The following is a 26,841-nucleotide window of genomic DNA, read 5'->3' on the forward strand; positions in this document are numbered from 1 at the left end:
ACATTCCCCCTCTTCCTTCACTAGGTGGTTGAAAAATATTTAGAACTCTCTTGCATGTATAGTCTATATCATTAAATGCAGTGTTTATTGCTTCATACTTAATGTATCAAAAGCATGTATTAAAACCATCTCACTTCTCATTTACACAGCTTAACAGTAGAAATTGTTATTATTCTCTTTTTGCGTATTTATCATGTTTAAATTAAAGTGCTGCCTACTTTTATAGTTACCTTGAAATACGTGAAGCAGTGTGGTGTGTTAGATCTCTTTGTCATTTGTGCATAGATGGAATATTTAGTCATGAATATCAACCATATGACAGAAAAAAATTGATCATAATTATTCAGATTCATAAGTTAAAATGTTATCAGTACGAAGAAAAAGATTTAGCAAAATTAGCTGTGTCATACGGTAATCTGTTTGTTAAAGAAGGTGCTGTAACAGATTAGACCATACTACATTAGCGATTAGATTGTACTAACTGGAGTTAAACTGGAAAAAACTTTTCTTACTGATTGATATGAGTGACTGGGTTTTCTTAATACTTATACTAGAGCTCCATATATGCAGTAAATTCTACATCAGTACACATGACCAATAACCTTAAAAAATGAAGGACATTTATTTTACAATTGCAAATATCATGTCGGTCTTAGAAACAGACATATGACTGGGAGAGTGATGTGTTAATCACATGACCCTCGATCCACGCATCCCGTGACCCCAATGGCCTGAGGATGACACGGTAGTCAGTCGGTACAGTTGTGCCTTAATGGCGTGTTCAGGAGGTGTAAAGTATTTAAATATCACCTGGTAACACTACTCACAACCATGTCAGCTATTTGTTGCCTTTTGTCAGATGAGGAAAACATTTCCTACTTTCATTCAAGTAGATGGATAGGTAATATTAATTTTTAATGGGAGATATAACAAGATTTTCTAATATGTGAGCAGAGATATGTTAATCCAATATTTACTATAGTCTTGAAGGTAAATAACTGTTTTATGTAATTGCATTTGATGGTGACGAATGAAATGTACTAAGATATCCTATTAGCTTTCAAGGGCAAGAGTATTGTATCAGTGGTAAGCTGTTAAGTGTTCAGTCGATGATCCATTTTAGAATCATGTGAAGGACAGCATTATTGAGATGTCCATGAACAGTTTCATGCATTTTCTACAGTTTTTGTTGTTGTAAGGCATAAGGCTGTTTTGTGGAGTAATTGTATATAATATTAGTTCTATACATTTAATGACTGTTACTATATTAAAGATAATTTGAATTTATAGTGGTTGTTCAGTTTAATAGTATTATGGTAGGTAATAATCTGTATTTTTAAAATTAATTACATAATGTGTCGATGGTAGGTGCACAGTTTGTGTGGTGCATCACCTTGTTCCTTCAAAGAGAGAGTCCCATGATCTTGGAACACTTGATATTTTTCAGTGAACTGTTCTCACAAATTTCTCCATTTCAGGAACCTAAATTTGCATTAGCTTTAAATAGCTTCTGTTCAAATTTGTTGTTAATCTTGATTTAGATTCTACATTCTCTTAATTTGATAGCTTCTGTTCAGTTTCTGTTTAAAGTTACATCTGGTTTTTGTTTGTATGTGTTCTTATTGTGATTAACTTTCTTTGTTATTGGTATGTAGTAGAGTGAAGATATAACACAAGGGATTTTTCATGCAGTATTAATATTTTGCCAATTTCAGTACTTTTAAATCTGAATGGAATATTTGTTCTTAGGTACATGACCAGATTACATGGCCCTATTTTGCTTTAGAACAATTTTTCATGTTTGGAAATGTCTTATACAACTGGAACATGTTTTGTAATTACAGGAGAGACTGCATTACATGCAAGGAAAATGCTTTTATTTCAATATGCAAACAGAAAATATATCAAACATCGATTACAGGGATAGCAAGAGACGAAAGTGTGAAATGTGTTTGAAGCAACAACACTCTTCTATACAGATAATTTCATTAAGCTTTGTCATTGATTAAAAAGAAAAAATTACTTTTTTGTGTTTGCATAGAGCGTGATCTTCCAAATCATTAAAAAGGATGATTGTGTACGTACGAGTGTTTCCTATTGGAACATTGCCATTGTGCAGCAGGGCAACATTAGGGTCGTAACAATGCATTTTAATGAATTATGCCCTTCAGTTGCACTCCTGCCTAATGGCACACCTTCACATATGAAGTAATTCCAACTACATTGGAAGACAAGAAACAGTTGATAGTTTAACCAACAGAGTTTGGCATCATCTGAAAGGGCAATAATGAATCAGCTTTTGTTGTTTTAGCTGTTGACTTTAATAAACTAGTCTGAGGATGAAATGACCTCGTCAATGGTAAGTATTAATGAGTGAACAGTGCTCAGTGTTTTCTAGTGTTACACAATTAATGACGACAACTAATAATTCTAGTACTTTAGCAATGAATCTATACCGTGCATTGCATGCTCCTATTCTATGATTTATTAGGCATTGAACTACAGTAATATCAATGCCATCGCTTGAATGGAGAAATAAGTTTAATAAGCTACCACTATTCTATATTACGTGTTTTTAATGTATATTAGTCTAGCAAAAATGTTTCTGTGTATCACAATGTACTTCTTTTCATATCAGTATGTTACTGTATTTCTTATAGTAGAGGACATAGATAGCTCAATATTCACTTTTAACTTACTTTTCTGATAAACAGTATAATTTATATCAGTCTTAGCTGCATAGAGGATGCAGTTTTTGCTTATCAGGCTATCCTGCATTACTAATTATGTTTAATATTCATCTTAGATGTGCCTATTTTTATCCCATTTCACTGTATGTGGCAATGAATAAGTATATGGAAGAAATATTACTGCAGGTGTTTATAAACCACTTACTTCGGACTCCCTCTGCTTATGTTTTTGTCTTCACTAGAAGACACTCTTATTGAAGAGGCACTTCTTTCTGTAATGGATGTTCATTTCGCATGACAGTATATTTAATTCTTTTAGAGAAGGACGATTAGTGCTTTCAGCTTTATATTTTGATTTCATTTATTGAAGGAGAAACTTATTTCTCATGATGGTTTTATGTTCAAGAACACTAACATTCCCCCTCTTCCTTGACTAGGTGTTTGAAAAATATTTGCAAATTTCTTGCACGTATAGTCTATATCTGTAAAAGCAGTGTTTATTGCTTCATACTTAATGTATCAAAAGCATGTATTAAAACCATCTGACTTCTCATTTACACAGCTTAACAGTAGAAATTGTTATTATTCTGTTTTTGCATATACGTCATGTTTAAATTAAAGTGCTTACTGCTTTTATAGTTAAGCTTTAAATACATGTGTTAGATCTCTTTGTCATTTGTGCATAGATGTAATATTTAAACATGAATATCAACCATATGCCAGAAAAAACCTGATCATAATTATTCAGATGTATTATATGAAATGTTGTCAGTACCAAGAAAAAGATTTTGTAAAATCTCCTGTGTCATACAGTAATCATTATTTTAAAGAAGGTGCTGTAACTGGATAGACATTACTACATTAGTGATTAGATTGTATTAACTGGAGTGAAAGTGGAAAAGCTTTTCTCACTGATTGTTGTCAGTGACTGGAGTTTCTTAATACTTGAACTAGAGCTCCATATCTGCAGTAAATTCTACATCAGCACACGTGAACAATAACTGCCAAAGAACTGAGGACATTTATTTCGCAATCGCAAATATCACCTCAGTCTCAGAAATAGACACATACTGCTGGGAGAGCGATGTACTGACCACATTACCCTCCATCTCCGTATCCTGTGACGCCTATGGCCTGAGGATGACACGGCAGTCAGTCGGTACAGTTGTGCCTTCTTGGCCTGTTCAGTAGGCGTTTAGTATTTAAATATCAACTGGTAACGCAACTCGCAAGAATTTCAGATATTTAATAGATGGATAGGTAATATCAGTTTTTAATGGGAGATATAACAAGATTTTCTAATATGTCAGCAGAGACTTGTTAATCCTATGTTTAGTATAGTCTAGATTGCATTGCATGGTGACGAATGAAATGTACTAAGATATTCTATCAGCTTTGAAGGGCAAGAGTATTGTATCTGGGGTAAACTGTTAACGTGTTTCAGTTGAGTGATCCATTTTATAATCTCTTGAAGGACAACATGATTGAGATGTCCATTAGCAGTTTCATGCATTATCTACGGTTTTTTGTTGTTGTAAGACATAAGGTTCTTTTGTTAAGTATTTGTAAATATTATCAGTTCTCTATGTTTAAGTACTGTTACTATATTAGAGCTATTTTGAATTTATAGTTGGTTTTCAGTTAAAGAGTGTTATGGTGAGCAAAAATCAGAAGTTTTAAAATTAATTACATAATGTGTCGATGTTACTTGATATTGGTCAGTGAACTGTATTTCTTTAATGTCCTCACAAATTTCCCCATTTCAGGAAAGGAAAATGGCATTGTCTTTCAATAGCTTCTGTTAAAAATTTTTTAAACATTAATCTTGATTTTGATTATACACTCTCTTAATTTGATAGCTTCTGTTCAATTTCTTTTTAATCTTTCATCTGGTTTTTGATTATACACGTTCTTAATGCGATTAACTTCCTTGTTATTGGTATGTAGTAGAGTGAAGATATAACAGAGGGGCTATTTCATGCAGTATTAATGACATTTTAGCAATTTCAGTTCTTTTAAATCTGAATGGAATATTTTTTCATATGAACATGACCATGTTACCTGTCTGTTTTGTACTTTGGGTCAATTTTTCACCTTTGGAAAAATCTTTCATAACTGGAGTAATTTTTGTAATTACAGGAAAGATGGCTTTACGTGCAAGGCAAATGCTATTATTTCAAAATGCAAACAGAAAATATATCAAACATCTATTATGAAGACGGCAAGAGACCAAAGTTTGTAATGTTCCAAGTTACATCGTTTTTCCTTATGGATAATTTAATTAAAAGTTGTCATTGAGTCAAAAGAAAAGTATGCTTTCATGTTTTTGCATAGAGAGTGAGCTTTCAAATCACAAAAAAGGATGACTGTGTAGATAAGAGGGTTTCCTGTTGAACCTCCCCATTGTGCAGCAGGGCAACAGGAGGGTTGTAACGATGCATCAGTTTGAGTTACGCTTTTTTGTTCCTCGCAGCCTAGTGACACACCATCACAGTAAAGTAACTACAGCTACATTGAGAGACAATAAACAGTTGTTTGTGGAAACAGTTGTTGGCATCATGTAAAAGGTTAACAAAGAGTCACATTTTGCTGTTTTAAGTGTTGACTGTAATAAGCTGGTCAAAGGAACGAACCTCCTCAGCAATGGTAAGTATTAATGAGTGACCTGGGCTCAGTGTTTCCTAGTGTTATACATTTAATAACAAATAATTAGTTCTAGTAGTTTTGCGATGAGTCTATATGGTGCACTACTTGCCCTCGATCTATGATTTATTAGGGATAGGAAACAGTAATATCAATGATAATGCTAAATGCAGAAAGAACCTTTTATATCTTACATGTTTGTATAGTACATAAGTTCAACAAAAACGTTCCGTGTAATAGGATGTAGTTCCTTTCATATCAGTACGGAATGATATTTCTTGATGCAGAAGCCATAGATTGGCCAATATTCTTCTTTAATGTACTTTTCAGATTAAAAATTCATTTTATATTAGAATTAATCACATAAAGGATGCAGTCTCTGCTAGTCAGTGAACAGTGTGTTACAAATTATGTTTAATATTCACCCACCACATATGTGCCTCTTTTTTATTTCAGTTCACTTTATGTGGCAATGAGTAAACATATGGAATAAATATTGCTCTAATTATGTATAAACCATTTGCTATAGTCTGCTTCTGGTTACTTTTCTGTCTTCAGTGCAAGACACTTTTTTTGAATTGGCAATAGTTTCAGTAAGAGATGTTCATTGTGCATGAGTGTATTCTTTATTTCTTGGAGAAACAGATCAGTAATTTTCCCTGCTTTATAATTTGGTTTCATTTATTATAGAAGAGACTTATTTCTCATGATGGTTTTAAGTTCACACATACTAACGTCATCCTCTCCCATCCCTTGGTGCTTGAAAAAAATTAGCTACTTTTTTGCATGCATAGCCTGTAATTGTAAGTGAAGAGTTTCTTGGCTTATACTTAATGTATTAAAAATATGTATACATACCATTCTAATTCTCATTAGTATTGCTTAAATGTACAAATTGTTAGCATTTTATTTTTGCATATTCATCATGTTTAAATAAAATTGCTGTTTAGCTTTACACTTTATCTTGAAATAAAGCCATGTGGTGTAAAATATTTAAGCATGAATATCAACCATATGTTGTAATAAACCCTATCATAATTATCCAGATTTATAAGATGAAATGTGATCAGTACCAAGGGAAAGATTTTGTAAAATCTGCTGTGTCATACAGTAATCTGTTTGTAAAAGAAGATGTTGTAACAGATTAGTTATTAATACATCAGTGATAAAAATGAATTAAGTGGAATGAAATTGGAGATACTTTCTGAATGATCTATGCTAGTGACATAAACATCTTAATACTTAAAACAGAGCTCCTATCTCCAGAAATTTGTATATCAGTCTGCTTGAACAATATCCTACAAACAACTGACATTTTTTTCACAATTGCAAATAACACCCGGTAACACAACTGACAACCATGTTTGATATTCATTCCCTTTGGTCACCTGAGAGCAGACGGATAGGTAATATCAGCTGTTAATGGGAGATACAACAAAATTTTCTAATACTTGAGCAGAGACATGTTAATCAAGTGTTTACTATTGTCTTGAATATTAATAATGCTGTTATATATTTGCTTTGTTAATGATACTCCAGATCTCTGAATAAAAAGCTCGAGAAGTTCTCTAGAGTAGCAATAGTTAGATAGATTTGCTTTATAACATTGTCAAATTTCAGATTGAAATCAATAGTTCTTAACTGTGTATATATTATTGTGGTGACATCCTCTGATCACATCTTTGCTAGTGTCAATACTATCCTATCTCTAGAACTAGGACTGTGCTGGTAGGCAAGCAGTTGTTTGTTGAAAGATCAGCTTTGATTCGAGTCTTCTGAACATTCAATGACAATAAAGCATATGATATTGTTCGGTATTTGATGTAGTAAACAGGTGTTAGAAATGAACATGTGTGGCTATGTTGAATATCACTGATAGACAAGAGCTAAGTGCTTTCTGTTGTTATACATGTATGGAAAGATATCTCAGTAATTCTATTGGTTTATGAAGATATTTAGCATTCTGTACACTTTCATTGTATATGTTGTACTTAGTGATTCTATTGGTTTATGAAGATGTTCAGCATGCTGTACACTTTCATTGTATATGTTGTACTTAGTGAGTGCATGTTGGTAACAGCTGTACAACACCAACTTGAGACAGAGCTTAATTTGGAACCACTATTCTATTAGTGTAGCAAAAAGAGTTCTCTGTCTCAACCATTCCCTTAATTATCACATCAATACACAAAAAGATTCGCACATGCAGAAATAATTGATTTTGTAATACTGTCATCTAACCTACTTTTCAGTTACACTGTTCTGCTTGCATCAGTGTCAACTTTGTCATGCTTTCTGTCTGTGTTAGACAGTAATTGCTGTGTTATGAAATTGTTAATATGATCTTTATATGTATTTTTTGTGATTTGAGTCCACTCTATGTGGACATGGACAAACATTAGGATCAGCCATCAGTGTCAATGTGTGTGAATCACAATCAGTAGTCCTTCCTAAATCCTTTTGCAGGCTCACTTAAGGATGGTCTTGTTGTATTGTCTGTTCATGCAATATTTAATCTTCATTGCATAATCTAAGCATTTTCATTTCTTAAAAATTACAGGTGCTAACATTTTGTATTTTGCATTAGGTTACTTTTTATCAAGAATAATAGACTGTCATTGGTAAGTCTAAGTTGACAGACACTGTCAACTTTCTTCCCTAGTTGTCTGACAAAATCTGCTGGATTTTGAGTTATATATTCCAGGTGTGTAAGTGGGGACCTAATTGCTTCATACTTACTGTATCTACAACCTCAATTCAAACCATATTCTATTTCATCAAATAATTTAAAGATGCTCACCATTTCCATTCACCCTTTGCAGGTTCGCCATGGATAAATATAAAAATCAATGCCGTTTCACACTTTACCTAGATGTACATGAAGTGATATGATGCAACGGCTTGTCTTTGTCATTAGTGAATAGATGTAATTTTGGAAAATGGGTCGAAAAACTCAGCCAGGATGAACATTACATTGAGAGGCAGGGTTTCTAATATGAAGTGATACTGAAATGGTGATCTGGATTATGTAAAGCCTGCTATCTCGTATGTACATTTCCATTGCAAAGTGGTGTGTCAAACTGACTGCTAAGCATAGAAAATTCCAGGCACTGCAATGAATTTTTCCTTCATGGGAGGACTGGTGGAGTGCAGTCAGCCTCATCATGACGACTGAGGAACTAGAAACTCTAGTAGCTGCAGCACAAATAATAGACAAAATAGTAACTGGAATAACTGAGAACAAGCAGCGTGTTACCGGAGTGTTCCTTGACTTGGAAATTTGTTTTGGTTGTGTCAGCATCTCCATATTACTTGACGAGCTGCAGAAACTGGCTATTAGAGGTGCTGTGTATGAATAAAGAAAATCATATGCGAGCAACAGGAATCAGTTTGTGTCATTGAAAACTAATGGTGGGTCACTCAAGTAAAAAATTACCGATGCAAAACATGAAATGCCTCAAGGTGCCATGTTAGGATCCATTATTTTCCAGATTTATATAAATAATACAGAGTGCCATTCAAATAACTCTAAAAGGTATATTGTATTCAGATGGTATGTCATCTGTGTGGAACACAAGCCTGACAGTCTGAAGATGCTGTGCAACAAATGCATATCAAACTTCCTGGCAGATTAAAACTGTGTGCCCGACCGAGACTCGAACTCAGGACCTTTGCCTTTCGTGGGCAAGTGCTCTACCATCTGAGCTACCGAAGCATGACTCACGCGCGGTACTCACAGCTTTACTTCTGCCAGTATCTCGTCTCCTACCTTCCAAACTTTACAGAAGCTCTCCTGCGAACCTTGCAGAACTAGGAGAGCTTCTGTAAAGTTTGGAAGGTAGGAGACAAGATACTGGCAGAAGTAAAGCTGTGAGTACCGGGCGTGAGTTGTGCTTCGGTGGCTCAGATGGTAGAGCACTTGCCCGCGAAAGGCAAAGGTCCCGAGTTCGAGTCTCGGTCGGGCACACAGTTTTAATCTGCCAGGAAGTTTCATATCAGTGCACACTCCGCTGCAGAGTGGAAATCTCATTCTGAATGCATATCAGTGTCTTTTTTGAGCCTTTTAGCAACACAACATGCCATCTTTATGGTGGGTATTAATTTAACCTGTATATAATATTATTGATATTCCAACTTGTACTCTCTATTGTTTAATATGTTGTCCTCATGAGATAAGGATAGATAAAGTATTTGAAGACTGATATCATCCACTCATTATTAAATCCTTGTCATAATTATATAGATTTTTTAGATGAAATTTCATCAATATTGAGACTAGATTATTCTAAAATACTCTGTGTTTTATAGATAATAAATAAAAGAGCATAACAGGATGAGGTATTAACAAGATAGTACATAAGTGTGAGTGAAACATGAAAAGCTTTTGCATTATGGCAAATATGATGGTTCTGAGGCTTAATGCTTAAGCTGGAGTTTTACATCTTTGTACTGTTCTAAGTGAAATAAGTGGAGAGTGGTTATGTCATTAAATTAAAGTATAGAATCAAACAGCTACATGAGTCCAATAGAACAGTGCAATAACTGAGTAGTTTCGATTTGACAATGGTACAATTGCAATACAGCTAACAGCCATATCAAATGTTTATGCCCTTTGGTTTGTTCAGGACACGTTTTTTCATATACTCTTTTGGTGTTGAAATGAAATGTACCAAGATTCTCTAATAGTTTTGTAAGGGAAGATTATTGTATCTGGGAGAACCTGTTTGGTGTTTGAGTCCAGTGACCCATATTATAATCACATGAAGGACAGTATGGCAGAGATGTCCTTAAGCAGTTTCTTGCATTTTCTACTGTTTTTGTTGTTGTGAGACATGAGGTTGCTTTATGAAGTATTTGTAAATATTATAAGTTCTACACTATTAAGTGCTGTTAATATATGAAAACTGTATAGTTAATGTTCAGTTAAAGAGTTTTATGGTGGAGAAAGTCTGTATTTTTTATAACTAATTATATAATGTGTGGATGCTGGAGCCACACTTTGTGTTGTACATCACCTTGTCCCTTGAAAGAGAGGATCCTTTCACCTTGGGACTCTTGATATTTGCCATTGAACTGAGTTTCTTTAATGTCCTCATAAATTTCCCGATTTTTAAAAGGAAAATTGCCATTGGTTACCAATAGCTTCTGTTCAAAATTTTTTTTAACCGTTATCTCAGTCTTGTTAATACTTCCTCTTAATTTGTCCATGGAATGTGATATTTCACATCACTAAAAAGCATTATTCAATATATACCTGTATTCCCTGTCAAACATTGTCATTGTGCAGCAGGAGAACAGGAGTGTTGTAATAATGAATCTTGATGAGTTACACTCTTCTGTTCTTCTGCTGCCTAGTGGCACAACATCACATTTGAAGTAATGACACATATATCGACAGACAGGAAACTGATGATTGTTCAACCAAGCATCTACTTCTACATCTACATCCATACTCCGCAAGCCACCTGACGGTGTGTGGCGGAGGGTACCCTGAGTACCTCTATCAGTTCTCCCTTCTATTCCAGACTTGTATTGTTCGTGGAAAGAAGAATTGTCGGTATGCTTCTGTGTGCACTCTAATTTCTCTGATTTTATCCTCATGGTCTCTTCTTGAGATATACGTAGGAGGGAGCAATATACTGCTTGACTCTTCGGTGAAGGTATGTTCTCGAAACTTTAAAAAAAGCCCGTACCGAGCTACTGGGCGTCTCTCCTGCAGAGTCTTCCTCTGGAGTTTATCTATCATCTCCGTAACGCTTTCGCGATTACTAAATGATCCTGTAACGAAGCGCACTGCTCTCCGTTGGATCTTCTCTATCTCTTCTATCAACCCTATCTGGTACGGATCCCACACTGCTGAGCAGTATTCAAGCAGTGGGCAGACAAGCATACTGTAACCTATTTCCTTTGTTTTCGGATTGCATTTCCTTGGGATTCTTAAAATGAATCTCAGTCTGGCATCTGCTTTACCGATGATCAACTTTATATGATCATTCCATTTTAAATCACTCCTAATGTGTACTCCCAGATAATTTATGGAATTAACTGCTTCCAGTTGCTGTCCTGCTATTTTGTAGCTAAATGATAAGGGATCTATCTTTCTATGTATTCGCAGCACATTACACTTGTCTACACTGAGATTCAATTGCCATTCCCTGCACCATGCGTCAATTCGCTGCAGATCCTCCTGCATTTCAGTACAATTTTCCATTGTTACAACCTCTTGATACACCACAGCATCATCTGCAAAAAGCCTCAGTGAACTTCCGATGTCATCCACCAGGTCATTTATGTATATTGTGAATAGCAACGGTCCTATGACACTCCCCTGTGGCACACCTGAAATTACTCTTACTTCGGAAGGCTTCTCTCCATTGAGAATGACATGCTGCGTTCTGTTATCTAGGAACTCCTCAATCCAATCACACAATTGGTCTGATAGTCCATATGCTCTTACTTTGTTCATTAAACGACTGTGGGGAACTGTATCGAACGCCTTGCGGAAGTCAAGAAACGCGGCATCTACCTACGAACCCATGTCTATGGCCCTCTGAGTCTCGTGGACGAATAGAGCGAACTGGGTTTCACATGACCGTCTTTTTCGAAACCCATGCTGATTCCTACAGAGTAGATTTCTAGTCTCCAGAAAAGTCATTATACTCGAACATAATACGTGTTCCAAATTCTACAACTGATCGACGTTAGAGATATAGGTCTATAGTTCTGCACATCTGTTCGACGTCCCTTCTTGAAAATGGGGATGACCTGTGCCCTTTTCCAATCCTTTGGAACACTATGCTCTTCTAGAGACCTACGGTACACTGCTGCAAGAAGGGGGGCAAGTTCCTTCATGTACTCTGCGTAAAATCGAACTGGTATCCCACCAGGTCCAGCGGCCTTTCCTCTTTTGAGCGATTTTAATTGTTTCTCTATCCCTCTGTCGTCTATTTTGATATCTACCATTTTGTCATCTGTGTGACAATCTAGAGAAGGAACTACAGTGCAGTCTTCCTCTGTGAAACAGCTTTGGGAAAAGACATGTAGTATTTCGGCCTTTAGTCTGTCATCCTCTCTTTCAGTACCATTTTGGCCACAGAGTGTGTGGACATTTTATTTTGATCCACCTACAGCTTTGACATAAGACCAAAATTTCTTAGGATTTTCTGCCAAGTCAGTACATAGAACTTTAATTTCGAATTCATTGAACGCCTCTCGCATAGCCCTCCTCACACTACATTTCGCTTCGTGTAATTGTTGTTTGTCTGCAAGGCTTTGGCTATGTTTATGTTTGCTGTGAAGTTCCCTTTGCTTCCGCAGCAGTTTTCTAACTCGGTTGTTGTACCACAGTGGCTCTTTTCCATCTCTTACGATCTTGCTTGGCACATACTCATCTAACGCATATTATACGATGGTTTTGAACTTTGTCCACTGATCCTCAACACTATCTGTACTTGAGACGAAGCCGGCCGGTGTGGCCATGCGGTTCGAAGCGTGTCAGTTTGGAACCACATGGCCGCTACGGTCGCAGGTTTGAATCCTGCCTCGGGCATGGATGTGTGTGATGTCCTTAGGTTAGTTAGGTTTAAGTAGTTCTAAGTTCTAGGGGACTGATGACCTCAGTAGTTAAGTCCCATAGTGCTCAGAGCCATTTGAACCATTTTTTGAACTTGAGACAAAACTTTTGTGTTGAGCCGTCAGGTACTCTGTAATCTGCTTTTTGTCACTTTTGCTAAACAGAAATATCTTCCTACCTTTTTTAATATTTCTATTTATGGCTGAAATCATCGATGCAGTAATCGCTTTATGATCGCTGATTCCCTGTTCTGCGTTAACTGTTTCAAATAGTTCGGGTCTGTTTGTCACCAGAAGGTCTAATATGTTATCAGCACGAGTCGGTTCTCTGTTTAACTGCTCAAGGTAGTTTTCAGATAAAGCACTTTAAAAAATTTCACTGGGTTCTTTGTCCGTGCCACCCGTTATGAATGTTTGAGTCTCCCAGTCTATATCCAGCAAATTAAAATCTCCACACAGAACTATAACATGGTGGGGAAATCTACTCGAAATATTTTCCAAATTATCCTTCAGGTGCTCAGCCACAACAGATGCTGAGTCCGAGGGCCTATAGAGACATCCAATTACCATGTCTGAGCCTGCTTTAACTGTGCCCTTCACCCAAATCATTTCCCATTTTGGATCTCCGTCAATTTCCTTCTATACTATTGCACTTCTTATCGCTATAAACACGCCTCCCCCTTCACTGTCCAGCCCGTCTCTGCGGGATACATTCCAATCTGAGTTTAGGATTTGATTACTGTTTACGTCTGGTTTCAGCCAACTTTCTGTCCCTAGTACTATATGGGCATTGTGACCGTTTATTAATGAGAGCAGTTCTGGGACCTTTCTGTAGACGCTCCTGCAGTTTACTATTAGCACATTAATATTGTTATTCCCTGTAGCATTTTGCCTACTCCTACCTTGCCGCGTCTCAGGAGGCGTCTTGTCGGGCCTAGGGAGGGGATTCTCTAACCTAAAAAAACCCCCTGTGCACTCCACACGTACTCCGCTACCCTTGTAGCCGCTTCCGGCGTGTAGTGCACGCCTGACCTATTCAGGGGGACCCTACATTTCTCCACCCGATAGCGGAGGTCGAGAAATTTGCACCCCAGATCTCCGCAGAATCGTCTGAGCCTCTGGTTTAAGCCTTCCACTCGGCTCCAAACCAGAGGACCGCGATCGGTTCTGGGAACAATACTACAAATAGTTAGCTCTGATTTCACCCTGCGAGCGAGGCTTTCCGCCTTCACCAATTCCGCCAACCGCCTGTACGAACTGAGGATGACCTCTGAACCCAGACGGCAGGAGTCATTGGTGCCGACATGAGCAACAATTTGCATTCGGGTGCACCCAGTGCTCTCTATCGCTGCCGGTAGGGCCTCCTCCGTATCTCGGATGAGACCACAGACAGAGTGAACACTGGCCTTCTTCCCCGACCTTTCCGCTATTTTCCTAAGGGGCTCCATCACCCGCCTAACGTTGGAGCTCCCAGTAACTAATAAACACCTCCTCCCGTGTGCCTGCTCGGACCTTGCTGAAGGAGCAGCCACATGTCCACTCACAGGCAGAGCGGGCAATGCCACACGGCCAGCCTCCACATTTACCCTCTGCCTCGTGCACCGCGAACGGCGCTGAACCCGCCACTCCCCTTGGGGAGAGGGTGGCCCAACCGCGCCCGATACCCGCGAAGATGTCTTGACAGCAGGGACAGTGGGTGAAGCATGTAACACCTGGGGTGTACCTTGCGATGCACCAGACTCCCCACTGCTGCTACACTCCGAGGCAGCAGCCTGAAGACAGCTGACCGCGGCCATCAACACGTTCAGCTGTTCGTGAACAGTAGCCAGCTCCTCCTGCATCCGTTCACAGCAGTCATACATCCTATTCAGCCTAAGGAATCAATTTACTGAAGAGAGTTAATCAACTTTTAACTGGTTGGCATTATCCAAAAAGTTAATAATGAATTAGCTTTTGACGTTTTCATTGTTGGCTGTAATAAACTGGACTGTGGAAAGAAAATCAATGGCAATAAATAGTATCAATGAGTGATTTGAGCTCAATGATTTCTAGTGTTACACATTTAATGACAGCATGCAAGTAATTTAATAGTTTCATGATGAATATATATGGTACTCTGCATGCTCTTGTTCTAAGATTTGTTAAGTATAGAACAACAGTAACATCAGTGATAATATTGTTTGAGGAAATAAACTTAATAATTTACCATTATTGTATCCTATATGTTTGTATTGTACATAAGTTAAACAAAAACTTTTCTATACACCATAAAATCCTTCCTTTCATATAAGTATATAATGATATTGCTTCATGCAGAAGTCATAGATTGCCTAATACTCTCCTGTAGTGTTCTTTTCAGGTAAACAGTTCAATTTATATCAGGTTATATTAGATTCAGTGATTCTGTTTTCGTTCCATAGACCCAAAAATTAAATGATTCTTGTAGGTATGGAACATATCCAAAATTATAAAATAAAAAACATAAAACTTTTGAGTGTAATTCTTACTGACCTGATTATTTATTAAGGAGAAAAAAAAAATGGTTCAGATGGCTCTGAGCACTATGGGACTTAACATCTATGGTCATCAGTCCCCTAGAACGTAGAACTACTTAAACCTAACTAACCTAAGGACAGCACACAACACCCAGTCATCACGAGGCAGAGAAAATCCCTGACACCGCCGGGAATCGAACCCGGGAACCCGGGCGTGGGAAGCGAGAACGCTACCACACAACCACGAGCTGCGGACTGTTAGGGAGATTGTCAAAATATTTTAATACATTACAGTAAACTGGAACTGCTAATATTTTTGCAGAATTATTATGCTGTCAGAATGAAACATAGTTATTAACTTGTAATATATTTATCTTACACAAAATAACTGATCTTGACTGTGTGTCAAGTGCTGCAAAAACTGAAAACTGAGAAGCATTTTTACTTAAGCAGGTCTAACAGTCCCTGTTAAGGTATTCATGTATAAAGTAGAGTTATTTGCCTATCAAAAAGACTTTCAAACTCTGACTACACCATGCTTTATCTGGAACCAATTTTTTAATAGTATCTGGCATGATACTGAATATGTGTGGTCCTCAATATTGGACCCCTTTTTGGATCAATGTAAGTGATTTTAGGTCTTTATGTAGATTGTTCTTATTCCTAGTACTGGTACTGTGTATTGAGCTATTCATTGGAAAGATGGCGATGTTGATGATGTTCGGTTTGTGGGGTGCTCAAATGCATGCTTATCAGTGCCCCTACACAATCCCAATCTGTACACAATCCAATCTAACCACTTTCATCAATGATAACTGAATATGCGGACAACACAAACACCCAGTCCCCATGCAGAGAAAATCCCAAACGCGGCTAGGAATTGAACTCAGAACCCCATGATCCAGAGGTAGCAACCCTAGCCACTAGACCACCGGCTGCGGCCACATTGGAAAGAGAGATATATTACTTGCAACAAATTTCATTAAGGAATAAATATCCTAGGAACCACAGGGTAGGATACAAAGTTCCTTGAATAGGTTTGTTGATTATGTTTTTGAATTTACACCATAAATGATTCTTATTACATGCTTCTGCTCAATGATATCTGTTGCTCAGTTTGATGAGTTGCCCCAGTATATCATCCTGTATGACATAAAAGACTGAAAGTAAGTGAAGTATGCAAGTTTTTTTTATATTTATATCTCCTACATCTGACGTGATTCTTCACTGCAAATACAGACAATTCTGTGATATGCCTTTATCAACTAAATTTATTATCGAGTTGTAATCCCAGAAATATAACACTATAAAACTTAACAAAATCAGGGATGCAGTCATTGCTAGACAGTGAAAATGTGTTAAAAATAATATTAATATTCACCTCATATGTGCTTATTTTTGTCTGAGTTCACTTTATGTGACAGTGGGTAAACATATGGAAGAAATTTTACTGCAAATATGTATTAACCACTTACGTTAGTCTCCTTCTGCTTACTTTTTGTATCTGTATGTCCTACATCTGACATGATTCTCACTTTTTATATTTACATCTTCTACATCTGACATCATTCTCACTGCAATTACAGACTTGTTTAGGTGCTTTAGCGATTCTGTGATATACCGTTCCCAACTGAATTTTTTATCAAATTGTAATCCCAGATATTTATCACTCTCAGACTTAATCATATCAAAAATGCACTCATTGCTAGACAGTTAATGCTGTGTTCTAAATTATGTTTAATATTCACCTCATATGTGCCTATTTTTAGATCAGTTCACTTTATCTGGTAATGAGTAAACATATGGAAGCAGCATTACGGCAAATATATATAAACCACTTACCTTTGCCTCCTTCTGCTTATTTTGTTGCCTTCTCTGGAAGACATGATTTCATTTATTATAAGAGAGATATACTTTTCATGCAAGCTCTAAGTTCACTGACATTAATATTATCTTCTTTGTTCCCTGTGTGTTTGAAAAATTCTGCTAGTTTTTGTATATATAGTCTATATCCGTAAGCGAAGAGATTGTTGCTTCATACTTAAAGTATAAAAAACATGTTTTCAAACCATCTCCTTCCACATTGTACTGCTTAACAATACACATTGTTAGCATTCTCTTGTTGCATATTCGTCATGTTTAAATAAAAGTGCTATCTACTTTTACACTGTAACTTGAAATACACAAAGCAAAGTGGTGTAATAGTTTTTCCTTTTTATTTGTGCACAGATGAATTATTTGAACATGGTTATCAACCATGTGTAAGAAAAAACCTGATCGTGACTGTTTAGATTTATAAGGTGAAATGATATTAGTACCAAGAGAAAGATTTTGTAATATCTGTTGTGTCATATTGCAATCTGTTTATAAAAAGATGTGTAACAGATTTGACATTAATACAGTAGTGTGTAAGTGTAAATATATTAAGTGCAGTGATATTAGATATACGTTGTCACTTTTTCCATGTCAGTGTTTTGTACTTCTTAATCCTTAAAATATTCTACATCAGTCCACTTGAACAATAACCTACAAACAACTGAGGGCACTTATTTCACAATCACACATATAAACAGGCAACACAACTAACAACTATGTTTGATATTTGTTCCATTTTGTCAGATGAGACAACATTCTGACCTTTCACTCAACCAGACAGGTAGATAATATGAGCTTTTAATGGGAGATATAACAAGATTTTCTAATACATGAGCAGAGATACATTAATGAAAGGTTTACTATTGTCTTTAAAATAAATAATGCTTTTATGTGTTTGAATTGTGAGTGATGCTCCAGAGCTCTGAATAAAATCCTTGAGAAGTTGTCTAGTGTAGCAATAGTAAGAAAGATTTGTTTTCTAAAATTGCTAGTAGAGAAGCAGTTGTTACTTGAAGGTTGACAGACACTAGCACTTTCAACATCCTTCCCTGGTTGTTTGAAAAAATTTACTAGATTTTCAATTATGTATTCTGGGTCTCAAACTGGGGAACTCATTGCTTCATACTTACTGTACCCACAGCCTGAATCTACATGATATCCTCTAACATTTAAAAAATTCAAAAAGCAAACCATTTCTATTCTTCCATTGCATGCTCACCATGGATTAAGATGAAATGCAGTCCAGTTTTAAACTTTACCTGGCTGTATATGAAGCAGTATGGTACAATAGCTTGTTTTGTCATTTGTGAATAGATGAAATATTTGAAGATGAGTATGAAAATACAGCTGGAAAGAACATTAACTTTCGATGCAGGATTTCTAATATGAAGTGATATTGAAATGTAGGGACAAATTATGTAAAGTGTGCTATGTCATACATGCATTGCCATACAAGTGGTCAGTGGAACTGACTGCTATGCATAGAGCTTTAGGTCCATTCCCTGTACTGCCAAGGAATTTTCCTCCATGGGAGGACTGTGTAGAGGAATGTTGGACGAAGATGGGATGTCATGATGCGCCATTTTAAAACTCATCTGAGTTTCCCAAGTGATTTATTATTTCCAGCTACAGTGCCCCTATTCCTCTTGGTCTGCGTCACCAGGTTCCGCAATGCTGAGCAAACCACTTTGTTGTCTGTGAAACAGGGAATGGCTGCCTCAGCGACCCATGCAACACCCTGCTGTGTGTCGGCCTTGTACTGCCGCAGAGTTGTGACGACGTCAGGCTGTGCCGGAAGTCATCTCAGAGGTCATCACCCCTGCCGCCTCAGTGCCTCCTCACTGGTATGGCTAAGATTGTGGTGACAACAAGCGACCGTGATCCGGTGTCCGAATCTGCAGCCCTTGCCTCGGGCTGCCTGTGGCATGTGTTGGGAGCCAACAAGACTGCTCGCATTAGCAAACTGTGGTGTAGCCTGCCGCTGGCTGGCTGCAGACCCCACGTTGGCCTCAGAGGGTTGAACTAGTGACCTGCTATGGACGGGAACACTGGCGCCCCGTCTGCTGTTGCGTGTAGCCGATGGTGTGACACGCCCCGCTGTCCAGGAGAGCTGTCACACTTGAATGCCTTGTTAGTGAACTGGCACCTAGTTATGAGCGGCTGTGCGCCTCTGTTTTGCTAATGCGTTGCTCCGAATCACATACTCATAACACATAAGTTGGGCCAGTGGGCCCCTTCTGCCTGTAACTTGCACCATGCAAACTGCTGCATTTACTCTTTTCAGCAGGTCTACAGCCCTGTGGCCTCCATTCCACTTTGCAAGCGCTGGTAGCGTAACTTACTGTCAACAGTCTCACGCCTGGCTGTAACTTGTGTGCTCTGAAATATTGCACCAAAGCTAACCTTTTCCCGTTGTAAATGGTGGTGCTGCTATAACTGTAATGGAGTGCAGTCTGCCCCATCATGACTTTTGAGGAGCACAGTTAATAGACAGAATAGTAACTGGAACAACAGAGAACAAGCGGTATCTTACTAGATTGTTCCTTGATTTGGAAAACATGTTTAGTTGTGCCAGCATCACTATATTAAAAGTAATAGAACCCAGTTATTAGTGGAACTGTGTATGAATTGATAAAATCATATGTGAGAATGGGAGTTAATTTGTGTTGCTCAAAACAGATGGTGTCAACAATTAGTGATGTAAAACATGAAATGCCTGAAGGTGCCATGTTAGGATCCCTTATTTTCTAAATTCATGTATATGATACATTATGCTGTTGAAATATCTCTAAAAAGAATATTACATATATTGTGTGCTCATGTTATGTCAACTGTGTGCAAACACAAGCCTGACAGTCTGAAGATGCAGGGCAACAAATGCATGACAGTCTTTTTGTTGTGCCTGTTACCAACACAACATACCACCTTTATGATGAGTAGTAACTTATCCTTTATATAATATTATTGCTATTCCATCTTGTACTTTCAATCATTTAATATTTTGGCCTCATGAGTTAAGAACAGATGAAGTATTTAGAAACTGATATCAGCCATGGCTCAGTAATACCTATACAGATTTTTTAAATGAAATGTCATCAATATTGGTACTAGATTATTCTAAAATTCGCTGTGTTTTATACATAATGTACATATTAAAAAGAGTGTATAACAGGATGAGGCATTAATAAATTAGTCCATAAGCCTGAATATATTAACTGGAGTGAAATGGGAAAAGCTGTGGCATTATTCGAAGTATGATGGTTGCGAGACTTAAAACTTAACCTGGATTTTAACACCTGCAAATTGTTCTTAGTAAAACAAGTATAGAGTGGGTATGTCATTAAATTTATGTATGAAATCAAACAGCTCCATGAGTCCAATAGAACAATGTAAATAACTGAGTGTATACTATCTGACACTGGAACGTTTCACATAGCAGTATAGTAAACAGCTGTATCTAATATTTGTGCTCTTTGTTTAGTTCAAGGAACATTTTCTGATGGACTCTCTTGGTGTTGAAATGAACTCCACCAAGATTCTCTAATAGTTTAGTAGTGGAAAAGTGTGAAAGTATACCCAGGAACATATGATGTTCCCTGTTTGTTGTTTCAGTCTAGTGATCCATTTTATAATGACATGAAGGACAGCATGGAGGAGATGTCCTTAAGCAGTTTCTTGTGTTTTCTACTGTTTTTGTTCTTGTGAGACACGTGTTGTTTTGTGGAGCATTTGTAAATATTATGAGTTTTACACATTTAAGTGTTGTTAATAAATTAAAGCTATTTTGAAATTATTGTTATTGTACAGTTGACTTGTTTTATGGTGAGTAAAATTCTGTAATTTTTTATAACTAGTTGCCTAACATGTGAATAGTTAAGCCACACTTTGTGTTGTGCATCGCCTTGCCCCTTGGAATAGAAGGTCTATTTAGCTTCAAGCTCTTAGCCAGTGAAATGAGTTTCTGTAATGTTATCACATATTTCCCCATTTCAAAAATGGCAATCTGCATTGGTTTCCAATTGCTTCTGTTAACTTTTATCTAGGCTTTGATAATACTTCCTACTAATTTGACTGACTGCCAAATTATTGACATGTAGTAGAGTGATAATGCAACACATAGATTATTATATGGAGTATTAATAAGATTTTACCAATTTCAGTAATTTTAAATCTGAAAAGAATATTTATTGGTAGGTACGTGACCATGTTGTACCCTGACCAGATTTCACATTTGGAAAAATCTTACATAGTTGTAGTAGCTTTGTAATTTGACAAAAATAGTGTGTCACATGTAAAGTGTATGCTATTACTTCCAAATGCAATCAGAAAATATATTAAACTTCTGTTATGGGGCTCACAAGAGGTGCAAGTATGAAAAGTGTGCCAAGCTACAACACTCTTCTATACAGATAAGTTAATTAAAAATTGTTCATTGAGTCAAAATGAAATAATGCTTTTGTGTGCATAGAAAGTGATGTTACAAATCACTAAGAAATGTGATTGTTATATACCTGGATGTCCTGTCGAACATTGTTATTGTGTAGAAGGAGAAAAGAAAGGTTGTAACAATGAATCTTAATGAGTTACACTCTTCTGTTTTTCTACTGCCTAGTGCCACACCAGCGCATATGAAGTTACTACAACTACATTCATAGACATGGAACTCTTGACTGTGGAACCAGCTGTGGTTGGCTTCATTCAAAATTTCAATAATGTATCAGCTTTTGACGTTTTAACTGTTGACTGCAGTGTTAATTATCAATGAGTGACCTGTGCTTAGTGCTTTCTCTTGTTACGCATCTTATGACAACTTCTAATTAATTCTAGTATTTTTGCGATGAATATATATGGTACTGTGCATGCTCGTGTTCTAAGATTATTTAGGGATGGAACAACTGTGACATCAATGGAAATACTAGTTGCAGAAATAAGCTTAGTAAGCTATCACTGTGCTACGTTTTGTGTTATTGCTGTGCATTAGTGTAACAGAATTATTCTTGTGTATCATAAAGTCCTTTCTTTCATAGCAGTACATAATGATATTCCTTCATGCAGAAGCCATAGTTCATCTGATATTCTCATTTAGTATTCCTTTCAGATAAACAATTCAGTTTATATCAGACTTAACAAAATCAAGGAGGTAGTCATTGTTAGACACTGAATTGTGTGTTATAAAATTATGTTTAGTATTCACCTCATATGTGCCTACTTTTATTGTAGTTCACTTTATGTGGCACTAGTTAAACATATGGAAGAAAAATAATTGCAGATGTGTGTAAACCACTTACCTTACTCTCCTTCTGCTTACTTCTGTGCCTTCACTGGAAGACACTATTCTTGAAAAGGCAGTTCTTTCAGGGTACAGATGTTAATTTTGTATGACAGTTATATTCAATTCTTGGAGATATGGACCAGAAATGTTCTTGCTTTATATTTTGATTTTATATATTAAAGGAGAGACTTGTTTATCATGCTAGTTCTACATTCACAGACACTAATATTATTATCTTCCTTCCCTAGGTGTTGGAAAAAAGTTGCTACTTTTTTGAATGTGTAGTCCACATCTGTAAGTGAAGAGTTTGTTGCTTCATACTAAGTACATCAAAAGTATGTATCCAAACCAACCACTTTCTCATTGTATTGCTTAACAGTATACATTGCTATCATTCTTCTGTTGCATACTCATTATGTTTAAATAAAAGTGCTGTCTCCTTTTACACTTTATCTTGAAATACATGAAGCAATGTGGTGTGATAGTTTTTCTTTGTCATTTATGAATGGTGAATTATTTGAACATGGATATCTACCATCTATCAGAAAAAAACCTTATCATGATTTTTTATATTTATGAGATGAATTGTTATCAGTACTGAGAGAAATATTTTGTAAACTCTCTTGTGTCTTATTGTAATATCTTTATTATAGTAGATGTTGTAATGGATTCCACATTACTACATTTTTGTGTAAGTCTGAAAGTATTAAGTGGAGTGAAATTGGAAAAACTTTGTCACTGTTCCATGTCAATGGCTCGCACTTCTGAATACTTAAAATAGAGCTCAATATGTCATGGAAATTCTACATGAGTCCACTTGCACAGTAACCTATATTTAACTGAGGACATCTGTTTTACATTCGCACATGTCACCTAGCAACACAACTGACAACTGAGTTTGATATTTATTCCCTTTGGTCACTTGAGGCCACATTCTCACTTTTCACTCAACCAGACAGATATGCAACACAACTGTTAATAGGAGAAATACAAGATTTTCTAGTATGAACAGAGATATGTTAATCAAATGTTTTCTGTTGTGTTGAAGATAAGTAATGTTTTTTTTGCCCCTGAATTGTTAGTTGTGCTCCAGAACACAGAATAAAATGCTTGAGAAGTTGTCTAGAGTAGGAATAGTAAGAATTTTTTTTCTAAATTAGTCAATGTTCAGGTTGAAATCAGTAGTTCCTAATTGCGTACACGAAAGTGATGAGACCCTCTGATCACATCTAGCCTACTATCACACCATCTCATCTCTAGTAACTACAACTGTGCTTGTAGATAAATACTTGTTACTTGAAAAATCAGATTTGATTTCTGTCTTCTAAATGGACAGTGACAAGCCAACTTTTGACATTTTTATGTCTCTGATCTAGAAAACAGGTGTAAGAAATGATCATGTGTTTCTATGTCAAATATCACTGAGAGACCTGAGCTAAGGGCTTCCTGCTGTTATACATCTACAGAAATACAAGGTGAGCACCAAGTCTTGCCCTGATTATAACAATTTATTACAGAATAACCATCTGATATAATAATTTACATTTGATGCCATTACATAGTTTAGTGTTACTAGTTTTTTTCAAGACCACTTACATTAGTAAACCTCAACATGTGCTCTCTTGGTAGCACGGAGAATGTCAAGGCGGTATTCCAGTTCCCACCAGCTGTTTCGTAACAAGTGCTCTGTCACAGTGCCCACAGCAGCTTGTATCCTGGCCTTCAGTTTGTCAATGCCAGCATCTGGTGTGACGAAGACTCTATCCTTGATATAGCCCTAGAAAAAAAAGTCAAGGGTCATATTGTCAGGAGAGCTGGGTGGCAAGGGTGTTGGACCATTCCTTCCAATCCACCGTTACGGAAATATTTCATCCAGGAAACCACACACTGTCAAAGCCCCACAGTTAGAAGAATATCAACCCCCCCTCCCCCCCCCCCCCCCCCCCCACACACACACACACACTGGGCTTTGATAGTGCATGATTTCCTGGATCAAACATTTCCAGATTGGTGGACTGGAAGGAATGGTCCAACACCCTGGCCACCCTGCTCTCCAGACATTATGCATCTTGACTCTTTTTTCTGGGGCTATATCAAGAACAGAGTCTACGTCACACCAATTGCTGATGTCAGTTAACTGAAGGCTAGGATACAAGCAGCTGTGGGTGCTGTGATAGAACACATGTTACAAAACACCTGGTGGGAACTGGAATACTACCTTGAAATTCTTGAGCTACCAAGGGAGTACATGTTGAGGTTTACTAACGTAAGTGGTCTTAAAAAGAACTAGTAATGCTAACCTATGTAACAGCATCAAATGTAAATTATTATGTCAAACTGTTATTCTGTAATAAATTGTTACAATCAGGGCAAGACTTTGTGGTCACCCTGCATATCTCAGTAATTGAAATGGTTTATTTAAGAAGAGATTTCACATTCTGTACATATTTGTAGTACATGCCTTACTTATTGAGTCCCTGATGGTAACAGCAATACAATACCAGTTTCAGAAAGAGTTTCATTTGGAACCAGTATTCCATTTATGTGTTGTTATTATTAGATTAGTATAGCATAAATATTACTATAGCTCTGCAATTCCCAGAATTTTTACATCAGAACCTAATAGTACTTCCACATGCAGAAATCATAGATTTTATAATGGTTTCATGTGATTTTTGTTGATTTCTAATGACTTTTGATAAAAATTGTTTAGCTTTTATAAAGTTTTATATAATACTTATTCTTAATTTGATTAACTTCTGATTTTATTGGTATGTACTGGAGTGATAATGTAACACATAGATTATTACATGCAGTGCTAACAAGATTTTTTTAATGTTAGCCCTTTTCAATCTGAATATAATATTTGACAATAGATGCAATAGATGCATGATCATGTCACACCTTGGGACAGTTTTTCACATTTGGAAAAATCTTATATACCTGGAGCAGTTTTTGTAATTTCAGAAAGAGACTGCATTACATATAATGTGAATGTTGTTATTTAAAAATGAAATCAGCAAATATGTTAAACGTCTATTACAGGGCTAGTAAGAGGCAAAAGTGTGGAAAAAGTTCCAAGCTATAACGCTCTTCCATACATTGTCCATTGGGTCAAAAGAAAATAATGCTTTTATGTATTTACATAGAGAGTGATGTTTCAGATCAGTAAGAAAGATGATTGAATAGATACTTGCATTTTATGTTGAACTCTGTTATTGTGTAGCAGGGGAACAGGAGGTTTGTAACAAAGTATCTTAATGACTTACACTGTTCTGTTTTTCTGCTTCCTAGTGGCACACCATCACATATGAAGTTACTACAACTACATTCATACACATGGAACTTGCTGTGGTTAGCTTCATCCAAAATCTCAATAATCATCAGTTTCTAACATTTTACCTGTTGACTGTAATAAACTGGCCTATGGAAAGAACAGCAGATCACTGAGTAATATGATTGACTAGATACCTAGATTGTACAGCAGGGGACAGGAGGGTTGTAACAGTGGATCTTAATGAGTTACAGGGTTTTATTTCCCTGCTGCGTAATGGCACACCATCACATCTGAAGTCAATAATAACTATGTTTATGGACAAGAAACTGTTGATGTGGAACCAACCGTGGTTGACATCATGTAAAAGGTCAATAATGAAGAACTTTTGACATCTGAAGTGTTGTCTGTAATTACCTGGTTTAAGTAAAGATCATCTGTAGTAATTTTAATCATCAATGGGCAGCCTTAGCTCCGTCCTTTGTAGTGTTACACATCTGAACAATGTCTCAGCAATCCTAGTAGTTTTGCAAGGAAAATATAATTTAGGATTCATATTCTTATTCTGAAATTTGGTAGGAATAGAACAGCAGTAATATCAATGACATTACTGACTGCTGAAATGAGCATACCACTATTGCATCTTATGTTTTTGTATTGCTGCTTTATTGTGAAGAAAAACATTTTTGTGTATCATAAATTTCGTTGCCTTTCATATCAGTACATAATGATATTTCTCATGCAGAAGCCATGGAAAGTCTAATATTTGCCATTAACCTACTCCTCAGATAAACTATTCAGTTTATATCAGACTGAACTATATTAATGATGCTGTGATTCTAAGACAATGAACAATAAATTATAAAAATATATTTAATATTCACCTTGTACGTGACTAGTTGTAATGTGAGTTCATTTCATCTAACAATAGATAAATGTATGGATGAGATATTACTACAAATATTTGTAAACTACATACCTTAGTCTCCTTCTGCTTACTTTTGTCTCTTCACTGGAAGA

The sequence above is a fragment of the Schistocerca cancellata genome, chromosome 4, assembly GCF_023864275.1.
Source record: "Schistocerca cancellata isolate TAMUIC-IGC-003103 chromosome 4, iqSchCanc2.1, whole genome shotgun sequence".
Taxonomy (NCBI): Eukaryota; Metazoa; Arthropoda; class Insecta; order Orthoptera; family Acrididae; genus Schistocerca; species Schistocerca cancellata.